This window comes from Scyliorhinus torazame, chromosome 1, assembly GCF_047496885.1.
Source record: "Scyliorhinus torazame isolate Kashiwa2021f chromosome 1, sScyTor2.1, whole genome shotgun sequence".
Taxonomy (NCBI): domain Eukaryota; kingdom Metazoa; phylum Chordata; class Chondrichthyes; order Carcharhiniformes; family Scyliorhinidae; genus Scyliorhinus; species Scyliorhinus torazame.
This window is the reverse complement of record NC_092707.1, coordinates 246,487,350-246,508,536: the sequence shown is the minus strand read 5'-3', so window position 1 is coordinate 246,508,536 and position 21,187 is coordinate 246,487,350. Positions and strand designations below refer to the sequence as shown.

At 46.9% G+C, this 21,187-nt stretch overlaps 3 non-coding genes and 3 pseudogenes across 3 annotated transcripts; all 6 read left to right on the top strand.

Annotated features, from left to right (window-relative positions):
• The first annotated feature begins 4,348 nt into the window (after positions 1 to 4,348).
• Positions 4,349 to 4,461, top strand: LOC140430394 (U5 spliceosomal RNA). Its single transcript, XR_011949412.1, has one exon. It is a non-coding gene; the product is annotated as a U5 spliceosomal RNA (small nuclear RNA).
• A 1,324-nt stretch (positions 4,462 to 5,785) lies between these two features.
• On the top strand, positions 5,786 to 5,928 carry LOC140430468 (U5 spliceosomal RNA; annotated as a pseudogene).
• Positions 5,929 to 11,738: 5,810 nt separating this feature from the next.
• Positions 11,739 to 11,851, top strand: LOC140430381 (U5 spliceosomal RNA). The gene has a single exon (XR_011949406.1). It is a non-coding gene; the product is annotated as a U5 spliceosomal RNA (small nuclear RNA).
• Positions 11,852 to 13,174: 1,323 nt separating this feature from the next.
• On the top strand, positions 13,175 to 13,317 carry LOC140430463 (U5 spliceosomal RNA; annotated as a pseudogene).
• A 5,493-nt stretch (positions 13,318 to 18,810) lies between these two features.
• On the top strand, positions 18,811 to 18,923 carry LOC140430400 (U5 spliceosomal RNA). Its single transcript, XR_011949413.1, has one exon. It is a non-coding gene; the product is annotated as a U5 spliceosomal RNA (small nuclear RNA).
• A 1,324-nt stretch (positions 18,924 to 20,247) lies between these two features.
• Positions 20,248 to 20,390, top strand: LOC140430502 (U5 spliceosomal RNA; annotated as a pseudogene).
• The last annotated feature ends 797 nt before the right edge of the window (positions 20,391 to 21,187 follow it).

Sequence of the window (21,187 nt, the reverse complement as noted above, 5' to 3'; positions counted from 1 at the left end):
TGCGATTGCTTACTCAGTCGGGTGGGGTGAAGGCATTGGCTGGGCTAATGGTGGAAATGGGAAGAGTGGATCCTTGGAGGTTCTTCCACCAGTGGGAGCGGAAGTATTCTTTCTTCTCTTCAGTTCATAAGGCCTATTCGCAGATAGTTTGTTTGTGGTGTGTAAGTCGGTATTGGACACGGTCAAGAGGTTGGAATATTCGGCAATTGTGATATCGGACCATGCATCACACTGTGTTGATATGGTGTTGGAGAAGGGAATAGTGCAGAGGCGGGGGTGAAGATTGGATGTGGGGCTGTTGGGGGACCAAGGGTTTCGTGATAAGATTGAAAAAGTGATTGTGGAATATGTGAGGTTTAATTGTACGAGTGAGGTCTCGCAGCCGGTGGTATGGGAAGCTTTGAAGGCAGTGGTGAGGGGGGAGGTGATATTGTTTAAGGCAAAGATGGATAAGGAGGAGAGAGTGGAACAACAAAGGTTAATAGTTGAGATATTGGAAGTGGATAGGAGGTATGCAGAGGATGTGGCTCCAACACTGTTGGAAAAGAGGAAGGAGTTGCAGGCGAGTTTTGACTGGCAGTCTACGAGGAAGACGATGCGCCAATTGAGGTGGGCGAGGGGGACGGTCCACGAGTATGGAGAGAAGGCAGGACGCATGCTGACAGGTCAACTTCGGAGGGAGGTGGTGGCGAGGGAAATTGATTAGGTGCAGGATAAGAAATGTGATTTACGATGTCCTTTCTGATGGAACCTGCACCATGTTTGTTGAATGCTTGTTCGTTAGTGCTATCGTTCAGTGCTGTGTGTAAACTCGGAAAGTTTTTCACGGCCCCACGTCACCACCCCTTTTGACGCCCAATAGCTGTTAATGGAACAAGTTTGTCCCAGACAATAGTTCAGAGGAACTAGTCTGTCGACAGAACCCGACTCATAGTTGCTCTCCTAATTCGAGAGGCAGCCCCCCACGACGACCACATTCTTACCCATTCTTGCAGGTTGCTCAGGCAGTGGAGAAACGGCATTGGTCCTTGCCCTGCCTGAGGACCCTCCTCTGGTCAGCTACGCTCGGGTAGAGCACATACGGCATTGATCACCGTTCTACCCGGGGATTCCATCCAAATCTTACCCGCTGCAGGCCATACGCACCCCATTTTGGTTCGATTACATTCAAAATTCTTTTGTTTGGTTTCAGCAACCCTTAGGATTGCTTCCCTATGCTATTTACATCCTCAAACACTAGGATGGTAAATGACACAGGCTGCGAGACGGCTCGCAGCATGGCAGTATTTTCTCAGATGTCTTGTCCGAATATTCGGTAAAAAAAAAATGAGGGAGTCACACACGGTGACCAACTATAAAGGGAAATTGGCACTAAAAGACAGATATGCTGACATACAAAGATATTAAACAAGTTAGTAACAGAAACTATGCTTGATTCACAGAATTCCTGAAGGACCAGGAAGAAAGATGAGACGAAAAGGAAGAGAAGAGAAGAAAGAATAGAACAATGAAGTCGTCATACGTGTTTTTTGTCGTTATTGTAATTTGTATCCAGTTCTGCGCGAATACGAACCCCCTGACCCCAACACCCCCCGGCCGTCAATAATTCACTTCCCCAAGGCACCCAGAGCCCAGTGACAAGTAACAACACACCATCATGGTGTGATACGTTTATAACATGGTACTCCCTTTCATACGTAATTGAATCCCTTTTAGTATTGGCGATATGCTGCAGCATCGTGCAGACTATCCGCATGAGAAAATGGCGAAGGAGAGCCCACCGCTCGCGCACCCCGGTATACAGGATGAGATCCCCTATTTTCGGTTTTCACCAGGCCCCCGAACCCCTTGATCTACAATAAAGGACATTCGTTTGCGTCATTTTGTGAATAAAGACAACTGAGAGAATGTAAACCTCTGTGCTTGACTGCCAAGCCAGAGAAACTTGTGTTGCTGCTGTTTGTATATTTAAAGTGTTGTAGATTACTTTTGATTGTTTGAGTGAGGATAGTTTATTGAGGATAGTTAGAGGTACCATTTTTTAAATGTTGTAATGCAAGTCCCTGTTGTGACATAGCGTCACTTAGAATTGTTAGTTAAACATTTTCATACATAGTTAGGGTCAGTGTAGAGGCCATGGAAGAATGCTCGCTGGGTCAGGAAGTGAAGACGACACAGTTATGTGATCCTTCACACTTCGCGTTAGGGATCACAAGGTGGGTGTATAGCCACCTGGATTGGCCACTTCCCGACTTAAAATGGAGGTCCGCAAAGAATGCAGGGAAATTCAGCCAAGCCAGTAAAAACTAGCAGGTGCAAAGTTTCCTGTGTATTAGAACTTGCAGAAACCCAGACAGCACTGAAACTCACAGCCATCTGCATACTAATGAGCGATCCCCGGGAACAATTGAAGCATGTAAGGTGAATAAGGCCAGGTCAGACTCCTCGGCACCAGGAGGAGCCAAGACAAAGGAAGGCCACAGATGTTAGGACACTTAGGGACCGCCCAGGGATCAGGGAACAGCTCCAGTATTGGAGAAATCGATCCAAGTGATCGGAACCTAGTCCAATCACTTGGAGCCAGATACGGGGTCCACCCCAAACGGCGCGAAGCCCCTGAGGACTATAAAGTAGAGCCCCCAAGTTCAATTTGTCCTTCTTGGCAGGGTCACTCAACAGCTCGAAACAACTCTTGACAGTGACCTGCCTAGAAGCCGCATCAACCAAGTAAGTCTCCAGTCAACGCACGCTATGAGATAGGTGCTACTAGCTACCAGTCTATGCCAGCTTTTGAATCCTGCAGACTCAGAATTGAATGAAAGGCCATTTGTTCCCCCGACCTGGTGGGCCAGTTCCAAGCTAAGTGTAGGCCTTTTAGTGTTAGAGATCGTCTAGTAAGTAGAGTTGTATGCATGAGTAGTGATTGACTGTGTGTAATAAATGTGTTTTGATTTGAAACTTACTAACTGGTGTATTGAGTTATTGATCAGCGCTTGAACTTGAACCTCGTGGCGGTATCATAAAGATACCTGGCGACTCTAGAGCAAAGGTTATAGAAACAGAGCAAATTAAGTAAAGACACAACGAGCAACGAATTAAGAGCCAACCAAAGTTAGAAACAAGATTTCCAACCTTGCTTTACTATCCCTCTCAAGGTTGAGGTTGTTCACTATATGAGACTTTGGGCTGCCATTGCCTATCTTGTCATAGGATCATAGGAACAGGAGGAGGCCATTCAGTCCCTTGGGCCTGTCCCACCATTTAATGAGATCATTGCTGATCTGTGGCCAAACTCCATGGCCGGGATTGTTAAAAGGGCGGCTAAGTGTTGACGGCGGTGTACCTGCTGATGTGTTTCACGCCGGTGCCATCGCGCCTCTTGGCCCAGCGACTCCATGGCCCACATGGGGCCAGCACGGCGCCGGAGTAGTCCACGCAGCTCCGGCTGCTGATATGCTGCCCTGCATATCATATCCACATGGTGGGCCCACACAGCGGGCTGGCGTGGAAGAAGGTAGGCCACCACCAGATGGGTCATGACCCCTGATCGCGGGTCTGGCTGTCGTGAAGGCCCCCCGGAGAAGCATGCCGGCGGGAAGTCGGCTGGTCGACCGCGGAGAATCGCCGCAGGGGCCTCTTTCAACGCCCCCGACTGGCGCCGCATCGGCTGTGCGCTCGCGACTAGCGTCAATTCTCCAATCACCGGAGGTTCACGTCCCGGCGTCGGACCTGATCGCGGGTCTGACGCCCCATTAAACGCCCGTGCGCCGAACGCGATTTCGGAGCGGAGGTTCAGAGAATCCCGGCCCATATACCTGCCTTGGGTCCACATCCCTTAATATCTTTGCTCAGCACAAGTCTATCTACCTCAGATTTAAAATCAACAACTTTTCTAGATTCGACCGCTGTTTGTGGGGGAGAGGTCTAAACCTCGACCACCTTTTGTGTAAAGAAGTGCTTCATAGAGTCTCTCCTGAATGGTTTAGTCCTAACTTTTCGACTTGTCTTGGGAGATTGAATTGCAAAATCATTTGGGAAGTACAAAGAGTTTGAGAAAAGCAATGAAAACCTCCTGAGCAGCAGAGTGCCCACAATCTTGCAGCTCCTCTTCTCCGGGAAGTGCCAGATAGGCCCCGCCCACTCATTTACATAACTTAAATTCTGTACGAAAGCTCAAGACTTATTCCTCTTTCTGTAAACATTAACGGGTTGTAGTTAAATATGAAAATCTATATCAGTTCGATGGTTCATTCTACGGTGCGGATGTTGAGTGGCAGTGTGTGAAGTCAGTGTGATGTTAAAGAGCTCCATACGAGGTGGGTAGTGAGTAAGTTTGATGTAAATGTCAGTACTCTGGTTTCTCTTCAAATCGTATAAATCTTTCGCCTTTTACTAAAGATTTCCGTGGAGAAGAACACTCAGGGTTTTAATTAATTTTTTGTGGCCCTGCTTCTGTGGGGCTGATTTAAAGTTAAAAAACAGATTGACCTTGTTTTCGTTGGCCCCGTTTACATTACTTTGTGATTATACTGGAACATGTGCATTAGAGGCTGCACTTTAAGTCTCCTACTAGAAGTGGAATGCTTCTTCACAAATATTTTTTAAAAAAATGTCTGATTCCTTTTTTTCCCCAATGAAGGGGCAATTCAGCGTGGCCAATTCACCACCCTGCACATCTTTGGGTTGTGGGGGTCAAACACCAGGAGAAACTGACCCAAAATGTCACATCATCATCATAGACTCCCGACAGTGCTGAAGGAGGCTATTTGGCCCATCTCAGCCCCCACCGACCCTTCAAAAGACTGACCCTAAGATATACAATATATTATAATTATATGCTAATCATTTGGCCTAAATGTATTTCCAAATTTGCAGATGTTAAAAAGTGGGTGGGAGGGTGAACTGTGAGGACGATGCAGAACATTTCAGTGGGATTTGGACGGGCTGGGTGTGTGGGCATTTGTTTGGTAGATGCAGTTAAATGTGAGGTGATCCGCTTTGGTCTGAAAAATAAAAGGCAAATTATTATTTGAATGGGTGTAAATTGAGAGAATAAGAAGCTCAATGATACCTTGGAAACTACAAACAAGCACCAAGATCTAGCTTGGCTGGTGGTGACAAGAACTCTTCCCCCCTCACATTCTTAATGTGCACTCGAAGGCTCTGCGCTGTTGCGTGCTGCCCTCGGAGTGGCTGTGCGGGAAATGAGACGGTCATCTACCTCCTTCTGGAATGTGCCTTTGCAAATAAGGTCTGGAGAGAGATGCAGTGGTATTTGTCAAGGTTCAGCCCGAGCAGCTCTGTGACACAGGACTCAGTGCACTACGGACTGTTTCCAGCGACACACACCGAGACAAACATCAACTGCTGCTGGAAGGTCATCAACTCGGTGAAAGACGCTCTTTGGTCTGCCCAAAACTTGCTGAACTTCCAGTACAAAGAGCTGTTTTCGACCAAGTGCTGCAGACTGGCACATTCCAAGGTCCAGGACTACGTGCTGAGGGACGCGCTCACGCTTGGGGCAGCTGCCGCCAAAGGCGCAATGGGGAAAGACCACTGTGTAAGGTCTTACCAGCAAATGTACACCGAGGGGCGGGTAACAGTGTAAACCCCCCTCGATCTGGGTCATTAACACTCCAATGTATAAAAGAAACATGACAATGCAAATATTTAAGAAGGAATTGTAACGTAAAGAGCGATATCTGTGTAATGTTATCAAAATTGAATGGAAGAAAGCAAGGGAATGTGTAACTCTGATGGAAATGTACAGTCAAGACAATTCAAAATGCTCTGTAATGTTTATGATAGATTTTATGAAGAAAGTATATTTTTTGAAAAAAAAATCTTTTGCCTTTTACTAAAGATTTCCGTGGAGAGGAACACTCAGAGTTTTAATTAATTTTTTGATGCCCTACTTCTGGTGGGGCCTGTTTTAACTCTAAAAACAGAAATGTTCTCAGACTCGGTGAGTGGTGTGTAGTTTTGGAAATCTTTAGTTTGATGTGGCAGAAGTAATACAATTCTGGTGGCATTTCTGCTGTACATATTCTTCATTCTAATACTTCCGCCAATTATTTGAATTGACATAAGCACAGTGGCTAGCACTGCAGATTCACGGCACCAAGGTCCCAGGTTTGATCCTGCCTCTGGGTCACTGTCCGCGTGGAGTTTGCACATTCTCTCTGTGTTTGTGTGGATTTCGCCCCCACAACCCAAAGATGTGCATGGTCTGTGGATTGGCTACGCTAAATTGCCCCTTAATTGGAAAAATGAATTGGGTACTCTAAATTTTTTTTAAAAAAATTGACAGATGAACTTTGCATGTCAAATCTTTCACAGATTTTAATGGGCTCTCTTGCGTTACACAAAGTCTTTAATGCTAACACCAAGTGTCACTCTATGTTGATCTGTGGTGTTGCAACGAAAATTCTGGATTGTGCCTCGCGCTTTGGTCGGAGAAACGGCAGGAATCCCCGTCTTAAGTCGCATACAGAGAGACAAACATCTCCGGTGGTTTGGTGCCACATTTTGTTTTAAAATGCTCCTTGGTTTCTATGTTAAATATGCAATATACTAATCGCTGTTGTTGTAGAGATGCTATCAAAGAAACTCTCTATCTGGGCGAGACGGAGGAGACACTTTAAAGTGTCTTTCATGGGAGATGGTGACCTCCTGGTCCTGAATTTGTCATACAGGCACCTAGGGGGGACGCAGAGGGCAGCAGCCCCATGCAATTGTCCTACAGGTATGAAGTTCTCTCAGCTTCTTTGAATGGGAGTGTGGGCTGCATGGTGGATGAGCTGACTGGCCATGGCATTGTGATACAGGAAGCCATTCAAGTTGAAGGAGCATAAAAGAATACAATGGTAGAAGAATGGATTTGGACGGGTCAGGCTCAGTGGGTAGGGCCTGAAATTATGATGATGGTGGATAAGCGGGAGGGGGTGGGGAGAGACCCTCTGTTAGGATAGTTACATGGATAGTGAGGGGTTGGCAGGCCCAGTGTAGAGGTCGAGGGTGCTTGCACATTTGAAAAGTTTGAAAGCAAATGTGGCAATGTTGCAGGAGACTCACTTGAGGATGAAGGAACAGGGGAGGCTTAGATAGGGCTGAGTTAGCCAGTTGTTCCAGTCAGGCTTCGATAGTAGGGCGTGCTGGTTCTGGTGAATAAAAGAGTGAGGTTCCAACTGGAGAACGCTGTGGCAGATCAGGGAGGTAGATACATGATAGTGAAAGGGGCATTGGAAGGGAGGTTGGTGGCATTGGTAAGCGTGTATGGTCCCAACCAGGATGATGCAGCGTTTGTAAAGAAGATATGTGGGGCCATCTCTGACTTGGATTTACATGAATTGTTAGTGGGTGGAGCCTGGAATATGGTGCAGGAGCCAAAATTGGATAGGTCATGACTGCGATTGCTTACTCAGTCGGGGGGGGGGGGTGAAGGCATTGGCTGGGCTAATGGTGGAAATGGGAAGAGTGGATCCTTGGAGGTTCTTCCACCAGTGGGAGCGGAAGTATTCTTTCTTCTCTTCAGTTCATAAGGCCTATTCGCAGATAGTTTGTTTGTGGCGTGTAAGTCGGTATTGGACACGGTCAAGAGGTTGGAATATTCGGCAATTGTGATATCGGACCATGCATCACACTGTGTTGATATGGTGTTGGAGAAGGGAATAGTGCAGAGGCGGGGGTGAAGATTGGATGTGGGGCTGTTGGGGGACCGAGGGTTTCGTGATAAGATTGAAAAAGTGATTGTGGAATATGTGAGGTTTAATTGTACGAGTGAGGTCTCGCAGCCGGTGGTATGGGAAGCTTTGAAGGCAGTGGTGAGGGGGGAGGTGATATTGTTTAAGGCAAAGATGGATAAGGAGGAGAGAGTGGAACAACAAAGGTTAATAGATGAGATATTGGAAGTGGATAGGACGTATGCAGAGGATGTGGCTCCAACACTGTTGGAAAAGAGGAAGGAGTTGCAGGCGAGTTTTGACTGGCAGTCTACGAGGAAGACAATGCGCCAATTGAGGTGGGCGAGGGGGACGGTCCACGAGTATGGAGAGAAGGCAGGACGCATGCTGACAGGTCAACTTCGGAGGGAGGTGGTGGCGAGGGAAATTTATTAGGTGCAGGATAAGAAATGTGATTTACGATGTCCTTTCTGATGGAACCTGCACCATGTTTGTTGAATGCTTGTTCGTTAGTGTTATCGTTCAGTGCTGTGTGTAAACTCGGAAAGTTTTTCACGGCCCCACGTCACCACCCCTTTTGACGCCCAATAGCTGTTAATGGAACAAGTTTGTCCCAGACAATAGTTCCGAGGAACTAGTCTGTCGACAGAACCCGACTCATAGTTGCTCTCCTAATTCGAGAGGCAGCCCCCCACGACGACCACATTCTTACCCATTCTTGCAGGTTGCTCAGGCAGTGGAGAAACGGCATTGGTCCTTGCCCTGCCTGAGGGCCCTCCTCTGGTCAGCTACGCTCGGGTAGAGCACATACGGCATTGATCACCGTTCTACCCGGGGATTCCATCCAAATCTTACCCGCTGCGGCCCATACGCACCCCATTTTGGCTCGATTACATTCAAAATTCTTTTGTTTGGTTTCAGCAACCCTTAGGATTGCTTCCCTATGCTATTTACATCCTCAAACACTAGGATGGTAAATGACACAGGCTGCGAGACGGCTCGCAGCATGGCAGTATTTTCTCACATGTCTTGTCCGAATATTCGGAAAAAAAAAAATGAGGGAGTCACACACGGTGACCAACTATAAAGGGAAATTGGCACTAAAAGACAGATATGCTGACATACAAAGATATTAAACAAGTTAGTAACAGAAACTATGCTTGATTCACAGAATTCCTGAAGGACCAGGAAGAAAGATGAGACAAAAAGGAAGAGAAGAGAAGAAAGAATAGAACAATGAAGTCGTCATACGTGTTTTTTGTCGTTATTGTAATTTGTATCCAGTTCTGCGCGAATGCGAACCCCCTGACCCCAACCCCCCCCGGCCGTCAATGATTCACTTCCCCAAGGCACCCAGAGCCCAGTGACAAGTAACAACACACCATCATGGTGTGATACGTTTATAACATGGTACTCCCTTTCATACGTAATTGAATCCCTTTTAGTATTGGCGATATGCTGCAGCATCGTGCAGACTATCCGCATGAGAAAATGGCGAAGGAGAGCCCACCGCTCTCGCACCCCGGTATACAGGATGAGATCCCCTATTTTCGGTTTTCACCAGGCCCCCGAACCCCTTGATCTACAATAAAGGACATTCGTTTGCGTCATTTTGTGAATAAAGACAACTGAGAGAATGTAAACCTCTGTGCTTGACTGCCAAGCCAGAGAAACTTGTGTTGCTGCTGTTTGTATATTTAAAGTGTTGTAGATTACTTTTGATTGTTTGAGTGAGGATAGTTTATTGAGGATAGTTAGAGGTACCATTTTTTAAATGTTGTAATGCAAGTCCCTGTTGTGACATAGCGTCACTTAGAATTGTTAGTTAAACATTTTCATACATAGTTAGGGTCAGTGTAGAGGCCATGGAAGAGTGCTCGCTGGGTCAGGAAGTGAAGACGACACAGTTATGTGATCCTTCACACTTCGCGTTAGGGATCACAAGGTGGGTGTATAGCCACCTGGATTGGCCACTTCCCGACTTAAAATGGAGGTCCGCAAAGAATGCAGGGAAATTCAGCCAAGCCAGTAAAAACTAGCAGGTGCAAAGTTTCCTGTGTATTAGAACTTGCAGAAACCCAGACAGCACTGAAACTCACAGCCATCTGCATACTAATGAGCGATCCCCGGGAACAATTGAAGCATGTAAGGTGAATAAGGCCAAGTCAGACCCTTCGGCACCAGGAGGAGCCAAGACAAAGGAAGGCCACAGAGGTTAGGACACTTACGGACCGCCCAGCGATCAGGGAACAGCTCCAGTATTGGAGAAATCGATCCAAGTGATCGGAACCTAGTCCAATCACTTGGAGCCAGATACGGGGTCCACCCCAAACGGCGCGAAGCCCCTGAGGACTATAAAGTAGAGCCCCCAAGTTCAATTTGTCCTTCTTGGCAGGGTCACTCAACAGCTCGAAACAACTCTTGACAGTGACCTGCCTAGAAGCCGCATCAACCAAGTAAGTCTCCAGTCAACGCACGCTATGAGATAGGTGCTACTAGCTACCAGTCTATGCCAGCTTTTGAATCCTGCAGACTCAGAATTGAACGAAAGGCCATTTGTTCCCCCGACCTGGTGGGCCAGTTCCAAGCTAAGTGTAGGCCTTTTAGTGTTAGAGATCGTCTAGTAAGTAGAGTTGTATGCATGAGTAGTGATTGACTGTGTGTAATAAATGTGTTTTGATTTGAAACTTACTAACTGGTGTATTGAGTTATTGATCAGCGCTTGAACTTGAACCTCGTGGCGGTATCATAAAGATACCTGGCGACTCTAGAGCAAAGGTTATAGAAACAGAGCAAATTAAGTAAAGACACAACGAGCAACGAATTAAGAGCCAACCAAAGTTAGAAACAAGATTTCCAACCTTGCTTTACTATCCCTCTCAAGGTTGAGGTTGTTCACTATATGAGACTTTGGGCTTCCATTGCCTATCTTGTCATAGGAACATAGGAACAGGAGGAGGCCATTCAGTCCCTTGGGCCTGTCCCACCATTTAATGAGATCATCGCTGATCTGTGGCCAAACTCCATGGCCGGGATTGTTAAAAGGGCGGCTAAGTGTTGACGGCGGTGTACCTGCTGATGTGTTTCACGCCGGTGCCATCGCGCCTCTTGGCCCAGCGACTCCATGGCCCACATGGGGCCAGCACGGCGCCGGAGTAGTCCACGCAGCTCCGGCTGCTGATATGCTGCCCTGCATATCATATCCACATGGTGGGCCCACACAGCGGGCTGGCGTGGAAGAAGGTAGGCCACCACCAGATGGGTCATGACCCCTGATCGCGGGTCTGGCCGTCGTGAAGGCCCCCCGGAGAAGCATGCCGGCGGGAAGTCGGCTGGTCGACCGCGGAGAATCGCCGCAGGGGCCTCTTTCAACGCCCCCGACTGGCGCCGCATCGACTGTGCGCTCGCGACTAGCGTCAATTCTCCAATCACCGGAGGTTCACGTCCCGGCGTCGGACCATTAATCGCCCGTGCGCCGAACGCGATTTCGGAGCGGAGGTTCAGAGAATCCCGGCCCATATACCTGCCTTGGGTCCATATCCCTTAATATATTTGCTCAGCACAAGTCTATCTACCTCAGATTTAAAATCAACAACTTTTCTAGATTCGACCGCTGTTTGTGGGGGAGAGGTCTAAACCTCGACCACCTTTTGTGTAAAGAAGTGCTTCATAGAGTCTCTCCTGAATGGTTTAGTCCTAACTTTTCGACTTGTCTTGGGAGATTGAATTGCAAAATCATTTGGGAAGTACAAAGAGTTTGAGGAAAGCAATGAAAACCTCCTGAGCAGCAGAGTGCCCACAATCTTGCAGCTCCTCTTCTCCGGGAAGTGCCAGATAGGCCCCGCCCACTCATCTACATAACTTAAATTCTGTACGAAAGCTCAAGACTTATTCCTCTTTCTGTAAACATTAACGGGTTGTAGTTAAATATGAAAATCTATATCAATTCAATGGTTCATTCTACGGTGCGGATGTTGAGTGGCAGTGTGTGAAGCCAGTGTGATGTTAAAGAGCTCCATACGAGGTGGGTAGTGAGTAAGGTTGGTATGAATGCCAGTACTCTGGTTTCTCTTCAAATCGTATAAATCTTTCGCCTTTTACTAAAGATTTCCGTGGAGAGGAGCGCTCAGGGTTTTCATTAATTTTTTGTGGCCCTGCTTCTGTGGGGCTGATTTAAAGTTAAAAAACAGATTGACCTTGTTTTCGTTGGCCCCGTTTGCATTACTTTGTGATTATACTGGAACATGTGCATTAGAGGCTGCACTTTAAGTCTCCTACTAGAGGTGTAATGCCTCTTCACAAATATTTTTTTAAAAAATGTCTGATTCCTTTCTTCCCCAATGAAGGGGCAATTCAGCGTGGCCAATTCACCACCCTGCACATCTTTGGGTTGTGGGGGTCAAACACCAGGAGAAACTGACCCAAAATGTCACATCATCATCATAGACTCCCGACAGTGCTGAAGGAGGCTATTTGGCCCATCTCAGTCCCCACCTACCCTTCAAAAGACTGACCCTAAGATATACAATATATTATAATTATATGCTAATCATTTGGCCTAAATGTATTTCCAAATTTGCAGATGTTAAAAAGTGGGTGGGAGGGTGAACTGTGAGGACGATGCAGAACATTTCAGTGGGATTTGGACGGGCTGGGTGTGTGGGCATTTGTTTGGTAGATGCAGTTAAATGTGAGGTGATCCGCTTTGGTCTGAAAAATAAAAGGCAAATTATTATTTGAATGGGTGTAAATTGAGAGAATAACAAGCTCAGCGATACCTTGGAAACTACAAACAAGCACCAAGACCTAGCTTGGCGGGTGGTGACAAGAACTCTTCCCCCCTCACATTCTTAATGTGCACTCGAAGGCTCTGCGCTGTTGCGTGCTGCCCTCGGAGTGGCTGTGGGGGAAATGAGACGGTCACCTACCTCCTTCTGGAATGTGCCTTTGCAAATAAGGTCTGGAGAGAGATGCAGTGGTATTTGTCAAGGTTCAGCCCGAGCAGCTCTGTGACACAGGACTCAGTGCACTACGGACTGTTTCCAGGGACACACACCGAGACAAACATCAACTGCTGCTGGAAGGTCATCAACTCGGTGAAAGACGCTCTTTGGTCTGCCCAAAACTTGCTGAACTTCCAGTACAAAGAGCTGTTTTCGACCAAGTGCTGCAGACTGGCACATTCCAAGGTCCAGGACTACGTGCTGAGGGACGCGCTCACGCTTTGGGCAGCTGCCGCCAAAGGCGCAATGGGGAAAGACCACTGTGTAAGGTCTTACCAGCAAATGTACACCGAGGGGCGGGTAACAGTGTAAACCCCCCTCGATCTGGGTCATTAACACTCCAATGTATAAAAGAAACATGACAATGCAAATAATTAAGAAGGAATTGTAACGTAAAGAGCGATATCTGTGTAATGTTATCAAAATTGAATGGAAGAAAGCAAGGGAATGTGTAACTCTGATGGAAATGTACAGTCAAGACAATTCAAAATGCTCTGTAATGTTTATGATAGATTTTATGAAGAAAGTATATTTTTTGAAAAAAAAATCTTTTGCCTTTTACTAAAGATTTCCGTGGAGAGGAACACTCAGAGTTTTAATTAATTTTTTGATGCCCTACTTCTGGTGGGGCCTGTTTTAACTCTAAAAACAGAAATGTTGTCAGACTCGGTGAGTGGTGTGTAGTTTTGGAAATCTTTAGTTTGATGTGGCAGAAGTAATACAATTCTGGTGGCATTTCTGCTGTACATATTTTTCATTCTAATACTTCCGCCAATTATTTGAATTGACATAAGCACAGTGGCTAGCACTGCAGATTCACGGCACCAAGGTCCCAGGTTTGATCCTGCCTCTGGGTCACTGTCCGCGTGGAGTTTGCACATTCTCTCTGTGTTTGTGTGGATTTCGCCCCCACAACCCAAAGATGTGCAGGGTCTGTGGATTGGCTACGCTAAATTGCCCCTTAATTGGAAAAATGAATTGGGTACTCTAAATTTTTTTTAAAAAAATTGACAGATGAACTTTGCATGTCAAATCTTTCACAGATTTTAATGGGCTCTCTTGCGTTACACAAAGTCTTTAATGCTAACACCAAGTGTCACTCTATGTTGATCTGTGGTGTTGCAACGAAAATTCTGGATTGTGCCTCGCGCTTTGGTCGGAGAAACGGCAGGAATCCCCGTCTTAAGTCGCATACAGAGAGACAAACATCTCCGGTGGTTTGGTGCCACATTTTGTTTTAAAATGCTCCTTGGTTTCTATGTTAAATATGCGATATACTAATCGCTGTTGTTGTAGAGATGCTATCAAAGAAACTCTCTATCTGGGCGAGACGGAGGAGACACTTTAAAGTGTCTTTCATGGGAGATGGTGACCTCCTGGTCCTGAATTTGTCATACAGGCACCTAGGGGGGACGCAGAGGGCAGCAGCCCCATGCAATTGTCCTACAGGTATGAAGTTCTCTCAGCTTCTTTGAATGGGAGTGTGGGCTGCATGGTGGATGAGCTGACTGGCCATGGCATTGTGATACAGGAAGCCATTCAAGTTGAAGGAGCATAAAAGAATATAGTGGTAGAAGAATGGATTTGGACGGGTCAGGCTCAGTGGGTAGGGCCTGAAATTATGATGATGGTGGATAAGCGGGAGGGGGTGGGGAGAGACCCTCTGTTAGGATAGTTACATGGAACGTGAGGGGGTTGGCAGGCCCAGTGTAGAGGTCGAGGGTGCTTGCACATTTGAAAAGTTTGAAAGCAAATGTGGCAATGTTGCAGGAGACTCACTTGAGGATGAAGGAACAGGGGAGGCTTAGATAGGGCTGAGTTAGCCAGTTGTTCCAGTCAGGCTTCGATAGTAGGGCGTGCTGGTTCTGGTGAATGAAAGAGTGAGGTGCCAACTGGAGAATGCTGTGGCAGATCAGGGAGGTAGATACATGATAGTGAAAGGGGCATTGGAAGGGAGGTTGGTGGCATTGGTAAGCGTGTATGGTCCCAACCAGGATGATGCAGCGTTTGTAAAGAAGGTATGTGGGGCCATCCCTGACTTGGATTTACATGAATTGATAGTGGGTGGAGCCTGGAATATGGTGCAGGAGCCAAAATTGGATAGGTCATGACTGCGATTGCTTACTCAGTCGGGTGGGGTGAAGGCATTGGCTGGGCTAATGGTGGAAATGGGAAGAGTGGATCCTTGGAGGTTCTTCCACCAGTGGGAGCGGAAGTATTCTTTCTTCTCTTCAGTTCATAAGGCCTATTCGCAGATAGTTTGTTTGTGGCGTGTAAGTCGGTATTGGACACGGTCAAGAGGTTGGAATATTCGGCAATTGTGATATCGGACCATGCATCACACTGTGTTGATATGGTGTTGGAGAAGGGAATAGTGCAGAGGCGGGGGTGAAGATTGGATGTGGGGCTGTTGGGGGACCGAGGGTTTCGTGATAAGATTGAAAAAGTGATTGTGGAATATGTGAGGTTTAATTGTACGAGTGAGGTCTCGCAGCCGGTGGTATGGGAAGCTTTGAAGGCAGTGGTGAGGGGGGAGGTGATATTGTTTAAGGCAAAGATGGATAAGGAGGAGAGAGTGGAACAACAAAGGTTAATAGATGAGATATTGGAAGTGGATAGGAGGTATGCAGAGGATGTGGCTCCAATACTGTTGGAAAAGAGGAAGGAGTTGCAGGCGAGTTTTGACTGGCAGTCTACGAGGAAGACGATGCGCCAATTGAGGTGGGCGAGGGGGACGGTCCACGAGTATGGAGAGAAGGCAGGACGCATGCTGACAGGTCAACTTCGGAGGGAGGTGGTGGCGAGGGAAATTGATTAGGTGCAGGATAAGAAATGTGATTTACGATGTCCTTTCTGATGGAACCTGCACCATGTTTGTTGAATGCTTGTTCGTTAGTGCTATCGTTCAGTGCTGTGTGTAAACTCGGAAAGTTTTTCACGGCCCCACGTCACCACCCCTTTTGACGCCCAATAGCTGTTAATGGAACAAGTTTGTCCCAGACAATAGTTCAGAGGAACTAGTCTGTCGACAGAACCCGACTCATAGTTGCTCTCCTAATTCGAGAGGCAGCCCCCCACGATGACCACATTCTTACCCATTCTTGCAGGTTGCTCAGGCAGTGGAGAAACGGCATTGGTCCTTGCCCTGCCTGCGGACCCTCCTCTGGTCAGCTACGCTCGGGTAGAGCACATACGGCATTGATCACTGTTCTACCCGGGGATTCCATCCAAATCTTACCCGCTGCGGCCCATTCGCACCCCATTTTGGCTCGATTACATTCAAAATTCTTTTGTTTGGCTTCAGCAACCCTTAGGATTGCTTCCCTATGCTATTTACATCCTCAAACACTAGGATGGTAAATGACACAGGCTGCGAGACGGCTCGCAGCATGGCAGTATTTTCTTAGATGTCTTGTCCGAATATTCGGTAAAAAAAAAAATGAGGGAGTCACACACGGTGACCAACTATAAAGGGAAATTGGCACTAAAAGACAGATATGCTGACATACAAAGATATTAAACAAGTTAGTAACAGAAACTATGCTTGATTCACAGAATTCCTGAAGGACCAGGAAGAAAGATGAGACGAAAAGGAAGAGAAGAGAAGAGAAGAAAGAATAGAACAATGAAGTCGTCATATGTGTTTTTTGTCGTGATTGTAATTTGTATCCAGTTCTGCGTGAATACGAACCCCCTGACCCCAACACCCCCCGGCCGTCAATGATTCACTTCCCCAAGGCACCCAGAGCCCAGTGACAAGTAACAACACACCATCATGGTGTGATACGTTTATAACATGGTACTCCCTTTCATACGTAATTGAATCCCTTTTAGTATTGGCGATATGCTGCAGCATCGTGCAGACTATCTGCATGAGAAAATGGCGAAGGAGAGCCCACCGCTCTCGCACCCCGGTATACAGGATGAGATCCCCTATTTTCGGTTTTCACCAGGCCCCCGAACCCCTTGATCTACAATAAAGGACATTCGTTTGCGTCATTTTGTGAATAAAGACAACTGAGAGAATGTAAACCTCTGTGCTTGACTGCCAAGCCAGAGAAACTTGTGTTGCTGCTGTTTGTATATTTAAAGTGTTGTAGATTACTTTTGATTGTTTGAGTGAGGATAGTTTATTGAGGATAGTTAGAGGTACCATTTTTTAAATGTTGTAATGCAAGTCCCTGTTGTGACATAGCGTCACTTAGAATTGTTAGTTAAACATTTTCATACATAGTTAGGGTCAGTGTAGAGGCCATGGAAGAGTGCTTGCTGGGTCAGGAAGTGAAGACGACACAGTTATGTGATCCTTCACACTTCGCGTTAGGGATCACAAGGTGGGTGTATAGCCACCTGGATTGGCCACTTCCCGACTTAAAATGGAGGTCCGCAAAGAATGCAGGGAAATTCAGCCAAGCCGGGAAACACTAGCAGGTGCAAAGTTTCCTGTGTATTAGAACTTGCAGAAACCCAGACAGCACTGAAACGCACAGCCATCTGCATACTAATGAGCGATCCCCGGGAACAATTGAAGCATGTAAGGTGAATAAGGCCAAGTCAGACTCCTCGGCACCAGGAGGAGCCAAGACAAAGGAAGGCCACAGAGGTTAGGACACTTAGGGACCGCCCAGCGATCAGGGAACAGCTCCAGTATTGGAGAAATCGATCCAAGTGATCGGAACCTAGTCCAATCACTTGGAGCCAGATACAAGGTCCACCCCAAACGGCGCGAAGCCCCTGAGGACTATAAAGTAGAGCCCCCAAGTTCAATTTGTCCTTCTTGGCAGGGTCACTCAACAGCTCGAAACAACTCTTGACAGTGACCTGCCTAGAAGCCGCATCAACCAAGTAAGTCTCCAGTCAACGCACGCTATGAGACAGGTGCTACTAGCTACCAGTCTATGCCAGCTTTTGAATCCTGCAGACTCAGAATCGAACGAAAGGCCATTTGTTCCCCCGACCTGGTGGGCCAGTTCCAAGCTAAGTGTAGGTCAGGAGGAACAGGAGGAGGCCATTCAGTCCCTTGGGCCTGTCCCACCATTTAATGAGATCATCGCTGATCTGTGGCCAAACTCCATGGCCGGGATTGTTAAAAGGGCGGCTAAGTGTTGACGGCGGTGTACCCGCTGATGTGTTTCACGCCGGTGCCATCGCGCCTCTTGGCCCAGCGACTCCATGGCCCACATGGGGCCAGCACGGCGCCGGAGTAGTCCACGCAGCTCCGGCTGCTGATATGCTGCCCTGCATATCATATCCACATGGTGGGCCCACACAGCGGGCTGGCGTGGAAGAAGGTAGGCCACCACCAGATGGGTCATGACCCCTGATCGCGGGTCTGGCTGTCGTGAAGGCCCCCCGGAGAAGCATGCCGGCGGGAAGTCGGCTGGTCGACCGCGGAGAATCGCCGCAGGGGCCTCTTTCAACGCCCCCGACTGGCGCCGCATCGACTGTGCGCTCGCGACTAGCGTCAATTCTCCAATCACCGGAGGTTCACGTCCCGGCGTCGGACCCGATCGCGGGTCTGACGCCCCATTAAACGCCCGTGCGCCGAACGCGATTTCGGAGCGGAGGTTCAGAGAATCCCGGCCCATATACCTGCCTTGGGTCCATATCCCTTAATATATTTGCTCAGCACAAGTCTAACTACCTCAGATTTAAAATCAACAACTTTTCTAGATTCGACCGCTGTTTGTGGGGGAGAGGTCTAAACCTCGACCACCTTTTGTGTAAAGAAGTGCTTCATAGAGTCTCTCCTGAATGGTTTAGTCCTAACTTTTCGACTTGTCTTGGGAGATTGAATTGCAAAATCATTTGGGAAGTACAAAGAGTTTGAGAAAAGCAATGAAAACCTCCTGAGCAGCAGAGTGCCCACAATCTTGCAGCTCCTCTTCTCCGGGAAGTGCCAGATAGGCCCCGCCCACTCATCTACATAACTTAAATTCTGTACGAAAGCTCAAGACTTATTCCTCTTTCTGTAAACATTAACGGGTTGTAGTTAAATATGAAAATCTATATCAATTCAATGGTTCATTCTACGGTGCGGATGTTGAGTGGCAGTGTGTGAAGTCAGTGTGATGTTAAAGAGCTCCATACGAGGTGGGTTGTGAGTAAGTTTGATATGAATGTCAGTACTCTGGTTTCTCTTCAAATCGTATAAATCTTTCGCCTTTTACTAAAGATTTCCGTGGCGAGGAGCACTCAGGGTTTTAATTAATTTTTTGTGGCCCTGCTTCTGTGGGGCTGATTTAAAGTTTAAAAAACAGATTGACCTTGTTTTCGTTGGCCCCGTTTGCATTACTTTGTGATTATACTGGAACATGTGCATTAGAGGCTGCACTTTAAGTCTCCTACTAGAGGTGTAATGCCTCTTCACAAATATTTTTAAAAAAAATGTCTGATTCCTTTTTTCCCCAATGAAGGGGCAATTCAGCGTGGCCAATTCACCACCCTGCACATATTTGGGTTGTGGGGGTCAAACACCAGGAGATACTGACCCAAAATGTCACATCATCATCATAGACTCCCGACAGTGCTGAAGGAGGCTATTTGGCCCATCTCAGTCCCCACCTACCCTTCAAAAGACTGACCCTAAGATATACAATATATTATAATTATATGCTAATCATTTGGCCTAAATGTATTTCCAAATTTGCAGATGTTAAAAAGTGGGTGGGAGGGTGAACTGTGAGGACGATGCAGAACATTTCAGTGGGATTTGGACGGGCTGGGTGTGTGGGCATTTGTTTGGTAGATGCAGTTAAATGTGAGGTGATCCGCTTTGGTCTGAAAAATAAAAGGCAAATTATTATTTGAATGGGTGTAAATTGAGAGAATAAGAAGCTCAGCGATACCTTGGAAACTACAAACAAGCACCAAGACCTAGCTTGGCGGGTGGTGACAAGAACTCTTCCCCCCTCACATTCTTAATGTGCACTAGAAGGCTCTGCGCTGTTGCGTGCTGCCCTCGGAGTGGCTGTGGGGGAAATGAGACGGTCACCTACCTCCTTCTGGAATGTGCCTTTGCAAATAAGGTCTGGAGAGAGATGCAGTGGTATTTGTCACGGTTCAGCCCGAGCCGCTCTGTGACACAGGACTCAGTGCACTACGGACTGTTTCCAGGGACACACACCGAGACAAACATCAACTGCTGCTGGAAGGTCATCAACTCGGTGAAAGACGCTCTTTGGTCTGCCCAAAACTTGCTGAACTTCCAGTACAAAGAGCTGTTTTCGACCAAGTGCTGCAGACTGGCACATTCCAAGGTCCAGGACTACGTGCTGAGGGACGCGCTCACGCTTTGGGCAGCTGCCGCCTAAGGCGCAATGGGGAAAGACCACTGTGTAAGGTCTTACCAGCAAATGTACACCGAGGGGCGGGTAACAGTGTAAACCCCCCTCGATCTGGGTCATTAACACTCCAATGTATAAAAGAAACATGACAATGCAAATATTTAAGAAGGAATTGTAACGTAAAGAGCGATATCTGTGTATTGTTATCAAAATTGAATGGAAGAAAGCAAGGGAATGTGTAACTCTGATGGAAATGTACAGTCAAGACAATTCAAAATGCTCTGTAATGTTTATGATAGATTTTATGAAGAAAGTATATTTTTTGAAAAAAAAATCTTTTGCCTTTTACTAAAGATTTCCGTGGAGAGGAACACTCAGAGTTTTAATTAATTTTTTGCTGCCCTACTTCTGGTGGGGCCTGTTTTAACTCTAAAAACAGAAATGTTGTCAGACTCGGTGAGTGGTGTGTAGTTTTGGAAATCTTTAGTTTGATGTGGCAGAAGTAATACAATTCTGGTGGCATTTCTGCTGTACATATTTTTCATTCTAATACTTCCGCCAATTATTTGAATTGACATAAGCACAGTGGCTAGCACTGCAGATTCACGGCACCAAGGTCCCAGGTTTGATCCTGCCTCTGGGTCACTGTCCGCGTGGAGTTTGCACATTCTCTCTGTGTTTGTGTGGATTTCGCCCCCACAACCCAAAGATGTGCAGGGTCTGTGGATTGGCTACGCTAAATTGCCCCTTAATTGGAAAAATGAATTGGGTACTCTAAATGTTTTTTAAAAAAATTGACAGATGAACTTTGCATGTCAAATCTTTCACAGATTTTAATGGGCTCTCTTGCGTTACACAAAGTCTTTAATGCTAACACCAAGTGTCACTCTATGTTGATCTGTGGTGTTGCAACGAAAATTCTGGATTGTGCCTCGCGCTTTGGTCGGAGAAACGGCAGGAATCCCCGTCTTAAGTCGCATACAGAGAGACAAACATCTCCGGTGGTTTGGTGCCACATTTTGTTTTAAAATGCTCCTTGGTTTCTATGTTAAATATGCGATATACTAATCGCTGTTGTTGTAGAGATGCTATCAAAGAAACTCTCTATCTGGGCGAGACGGAGGAGACACTTTAAAGTGTCTTTCATGGGAGATGGTGACCTCCTGGTCCTGAATTTGTCATACAGGCACCTAGGGGGGACGCAGAGGGCAGCAGC